Consider the following 6,141-nt stretch of genomic DNA (forward strand, 5'->3'; position numbering starts at 1 on the left):
TTGCTAATTAATGCCTCTTGAAGATAGTAAAAAGTGAGTTAAAGTTAATGATGCTTGCTGAAAATAATTTTCCTAGTAAAACTGCTTATTAATGTGTTGTTGCCAACTTCAAAATTAAGAGTTATTAAGACTGATGCTTATAAAGTTTTGGTTAGTAAATGATCACATTACTGCCTGTTGTAAATCGCAGAAGGTGAGTCAGTATCTTACATATATGTTAATTTTGTCTCTCGATGTAGTAAAAGTGGAAAACTGCAGTGTGTAACGTTATATACTCATGTTTGCTAAGTGTTTGTCTCTCTTGTGTATTGGAAGTGCATATTAATAATATAACAGGATCCACAGTTTGCCGATTGTGTTAATGCTAGGTAACAAGTAATGGGAAGACCACTAATTATGAAAAACATTATTTCTTTATTCAAATGATAGTGAGAAGCAACCTGTTAGTGGATTCCAAGTAAAGTATTTAACTGAGAGAGACTTAACCCATATCCAGCTATTGATTCTGCAGTGAACAGTAATAATAACGTTATAAAGACCATTCAGTTTGTGTAAGCCCTGAAAGTAATAGTGTGTTTCGTTATCCGTTATAATTTTGAAAATAGTTTGTGCTGCTCTAACTGTTAGTTTCAATCTTACCGTAAACATGTGTGTGTCAGAGTTCACTGCACTCGCGGGTGACAAAGTATAGGTTGTGTTTATCCATTAAAGTTATTAATAATTATTTTCTTGAACGAGAATGTTAATCATTCTCTTGCCTAGTTAGGCTGGTGACCGTTTTCTTTATCCATTGAACAGTGCAGATAGGCAAAATTTTGTTTGTTAATGTTCAAATATTTACGTAATTCTGACTTTCGTTTCTGATAAGCCACCTCCGTTAGGTACAACACGGTCAACGTAACAAAATTAGTCTCAGAGCGTAACACTGCTCTGTTGAGTTGTACCATAATCGCTTTAATAAAATAGTTTTATTTCACAACCTGCTTCAAGCTTTAAGTTTATGGTACAGCAGTAGCCGCGAGCCGTATTTATAGAAATTCTTGGATTGTGACCTGTGAAAGTCTCAGTGCTTCTTCACTACCGTCGTACACACGCTTATTAATTAACTCACAGCGGTCTCGGTCGCTTATATAGTGCAGTTATGGCTCCCAGCGTACCCCGTAAGAATACCCTGTGTTTTGCATTTGAGAAATCTTCCAGGAATGTGCAACCGAGTTCTCTAGAAATCCATGACTGGATAGTAGATATTACTAGCATAACCTCCGACCAGGTCCACACAGCACATTATGACATGGCGGTATACTGTTTCTGTGTGAAGTTTTTAGATCAGATAAACTGGAGAAAATTTTGGTGAGTACTGGTGAGAAAGCAGAGTTCTGACATCGTGATCAGTCGGTGAGTACAGTTTCAATTACTAAAGCTGACATCGAATATAAACAAGTACGAGTTTTCAATTTGCCGCCTGAGGTTGAGAATTGTTTTCTTAGAGATGTTCTTGCCAAATACGGCGACATCCGGCAGAAAAGAAACGAAAAATGGTCGAGCCGTCACAAACTCCAATGTTATGGTGGGGTTCGCTCAGTTGACATGGCCGTTAAAGTCAATATCCCATCCTATATAATGGTTTGTGGTTATAAGGCTCATTTCATTTACGATGGACAAGTAGGCACTTGTTTTATCTGTAACACGAGTGACCATTTACGAGATGATTGACTACGGCTTGTTTTCGTACTTCGAACAATCTGCAACAACGTTAGAGGTTAACATTGACTGATGTCCTACTTCAGAATCAGACGCTTTCTGTGACTGACTCCCAACCAAGTGCGTCTGTGTCAGAAGACAACGATCTCGGTAACGGCACCTTCCCACACCTCAGAAAACCGCGGCCAGTCACCCTTTAGCCGCCGGTGTTGCATTATTTGACGCAAACAAACGACGCCGTAGTAGTCACGGTAGTGGCTCCGGTGACCAGGTCGTAAAAAATCAAACCGATGACGTGGAGTCACGGGTGTGCACACAGGACACGCATACGTCGGACGGCTCAGTTACGATCCGCCAAATTCACATTGAAATTACCGACGCAGAAACTGTCAATACGAGTGCAGTCGAGTGTCTACAGCAATCCGTTCCGATGCCGCTTCTCAATTCGCCACAGGTAGTCAACATACAAGAGGCGGAAGTAAGCCAACTGCTAATCGTAAACACACACAGGATGACGCACGCGGTGTATAGCATAACATAAACACCCGCCACCTTGGATCTTCCCAACAAGGCAAGGAACCGGACAGCTGTATACAAACAGCCAGTGCGGCTCCAAACAAACACAGTGAGCCTACTGAAGACGCGTCTTCGGACTTGCCGTCACCCGTTCTGAAGCAAGGACTTTCACATACTGCTTACAGCCAAGACTCGTCAACTACGCCGTCTTCCATGACGCTTCGGACGACTGTACGACGGCAAAATGAAGTTAAACCAAATGACTCCGTGGCTGGAGGTAAGTCGAAAAGTAAAGTCAGCGCAGAAACTGGTACAAAACCTGCGGATGCAGGTTCGACGGTGAGATGGACTGGGCTTCCAACGCTTCCCAACACCCACACATCTCTGGCGATCGTTCAAAATGGCTCTGAGCACTATGGGACTCAACTGCTGTGGTCATTAGCCCCTAGAACTTAGAACTACATAAACCTAACTAACCTAAGGACATCACACACATCCATGCCCGAGGCAGGATTCGAACCTGCGACCGTAGCAGTCGCACGGTTCTGGACTGCGCGCCTAGAACCGCGAGACCACCGCGGCGGCTGGCGATCGTGAGTCAAGCTTTTGTCCCTGTACATTAATAGAGTTAGGACAGATTTAGCTGATATAGTTCTGTTACAGGAAGTGTCTATTTTAAGTTTTCATGTATCAGGATTTGCAACAATCGTAAACACCGAGGAGGACGAGGGTACATTCTATCACGAGACGGAATCCCAGTGAGAAATGTCGAAATGTTGGACTCCGGTAGCGGCATAGCTTGCCAAATTTTTGACGCCACACTCGTCAATATCTATACTCCATCTGGAACGGCTCTAAAATCAGAAAGAGTAAAGTTCTTTAAACAAGACATCGTCTACTTGCTACGCCGCAACCCAACCCAGTTGATAATTAGTGGTGATTGCAACTGTGTGATCCACAGGAAAGATCAATCGCCAAATTTTAATTGCTGTAGGGAACTACATGATCTGGCGCGTCACCTGCAGCTGAAGGATGCGTGGGAACTAAAATTTCCTACCCTAGTAAAGTACACGTACCTGACCTCCACCGCATGTAGCCGTCTAGACCGTTTGTACATCTCTGAGAACATTTGCCAACATGTTCTGGACGCCGATGTCATCCCGGCTAGCTTCTCCGACCAAGGTGGCCTCTTGTGTCACGATAAACCTGGCCAAACAGCATACAAAATGGCATAGGATTCCGTGGAGCCTAAATGTTTCTATTCTCGCCGGTGCCGCGCTACGAGATGTCATCTCCATGACATGGGCGGACTGTCTCCAGCAATGCTGCAGATATCCGAGAAAGATATAATGGTGGAATGTTGTGGCCAAACGGAAAATGCGATTATCCTTAAAAAAAAACTACAGTTGCCAACGGGTGCAAGATGTCAAACGCACAATTGATTTTTATCAGACTGTTGTGCGAGAGTTTTATGCGACTATGTCACCAACCAACACGCAGCTGGCAACCATAAAACAAATAAAGGCGAAGCTTATAGGCATAAAGCGAACGCAGCTCGAAGGGCTGAAGATCAGATTTAAAGCAAAATCGCTTCAAGAGGACGAACTTACATCGCTGTATCACCTCATAAAACATTGTGCCAATCGCAAGCGAACTTTTATCGGAGAACTGGACACAGATGATGGACTCCGTTTGACCCGACATAATGGTATTCTTACTGCTGTTTCCCAGTACTTCACGGATCTGTACTCGCAATATGATACACACGGTGATGACGGCGGCGAGATCGTGCGTTCTCTGCCCCCCGTAGTCACGCCTGCTCATAACTCGGCGGTCGTACACGATTTTACTCCAGACGAAGTCCTCGAACGGATTTCTGGCTCACCATCGAATAAATTCCCTGGCCCTGAGGGATTGCCACGGGAATTTTATGTGCGTTTCTGGCACATAATCGGACACGCATTTACAGATGTTCTCAGTGAAGTGATGCGAGGGAGTGACGTGCTGGCCGAAATGAAAGAAGGTCAATTGTATTGATACCAAAAAGCAAACACTGAAAAACCAGACCTATGTTATGTATGAAGATCACTCGAAGCTCCACTCTGGCTTTTTGAATATATATTTCATTTTAAAATCGTTGTCTCAGAATATCATTTCATAGGATTAGGTACTCTTCCCATCCCACTGATTATCATTACGCATTACCACATTGTACCCTGTGAAATGAAACAGTTTGAGTATAGTTCGGAAATTTCATTTAGAAATAGAAATCCAGCTTAGCAAAAAATGGCTCTGAGCACTATGGGACTCAACTGCTGTGGTCATTAGTCCCCTAGAACTTAGAACTACTTAAACCTAGCTAACCTAAGGACATCACACACATCCATGCCCGAGGCAGGATTCGAACCTGCGACCGTAGCAGTCGCACGGTTCCGGACTGCGCGCCTAGAACCGCTTAGCAGTTGCCTGCGTGCTGTTTGCTGTTGTGGTTTCGAGAAATCTACAACAATGTTGTCAAGACGCGAATAACTGGAAATTTTGATTAGGGCCAGATACTTCGGTTTCGCATTTAATACAATGACAATTTGCGTTCAGATCAGTTACAGTTTGTAATATTATGGGGATTTCCGTCGAATGAAAGCTGTGAGTACCCTTGGAAAGGCATTCACCTATCTGTATATAAAATGATCAACTTATGAGATGAGACCTATCCTTTGAAAGACATTTGTTTTACATAATTTACGTAACTGTAAAGATGCGCATCTAGCGCGGACGCTAATACATCGATTGCGCAGTCAAAGAAACATTTTAACAGAAGCTGAACTGAACGTTCCGCTTCGATCTAAATAAAAGTTGACAGTAAAAACTTTTATAGATCTTCAGATTTTATCGTACTTCTGCTTGTAATTTGAAAGCGTAAAGAAGGTCGACTTTAAGCCATAAAAGTGTGCGGTCTTGCCAGCTTGCAGACAACATTATTAATTAGTAAAATTCGAGTAATTTATGTTCCATACTGTACACCGGCGAGTTATAGTTATGAAGGTGTTGAACGGTGCAAGAATTGTCTTGAAGGAAGGAGAAAAGTAATGACTGTAATTTGTGACAAAAACGTGAACGAAGGAGTTCGCACAGGACAGGCTGAAACCTGATCGCACCGTACAGTTAGAAAAGTACTTATGTAAGTTATACTGTTTATAAATAAGCCCTAATTGCGTGTGAGAATTGTTTGAATATATTTAGTGTTTACCAGAGTTCTGATTCTATTCTTTTCCTTTATAGTTTTTTACCTCCTTGTCATATTATTTTTGTAAATGTAAAACAGCCTTTACTACAGCAGAGAATACTGCGGCATCCTGGTCGTAAACAGAAGGCCGCTCATTGTCTTCTATACAACTCATAGCTGCCCCATTTATTAATGATTTCATTTGCAAATGCTATTTTTTTATTGTTCATTATTAAAGGTCCCTTAGGTGATTATAAATATCATACTGATTACGTAAAAAAATCCGGGTTGTTCTTTTCCAAGTAATAGAAGTCTTTGCGTAATCAAAAACTAGCTTCCTTCTGACAACGATCAGGAGCCGACCAGAAGACGGACGTCTTCGACCGCATTCGTGTTTCCTGTGGCAGAGCTGTGCCAAACTGGGAACACGACATTATACTATAAAACACCAAATATGATTAAAATTGAAAAAATTGAAATATATTTAACCTAATTGTTTTTTTTCTTTTGTCATACTAGAAGTTCAAATTAGGTTTAGTTTAGTCAAAGGTCAGCATAGGAGTTTTGCTTGGATAACAGTCTGTGGGTACACAGAGTAGGTAATACGTTAAGTTTTATAGAGTAGGAGGTAGAGTTGTGCTAAATTTCAAGTTTGGTGGGGACGTTACAAATGGAGATCACTATGAAGACAAAACACAAAC

Source organism: Schistocerca gregaria, chromosome 7 (assembly GCF_023897955.1).
Source record: "Schistocerca gregaria isolate iqSchGreg1 chromosome 7, iqSchGreg1.2, whole genome shotgun sequence".
Classification (NCBI taxonomy): Eukaryota; Metazoa; Arthropoda; class Insecta; order Orthoptera; family Acrididae; genus Schistocerca; species Schistocerca gregaria.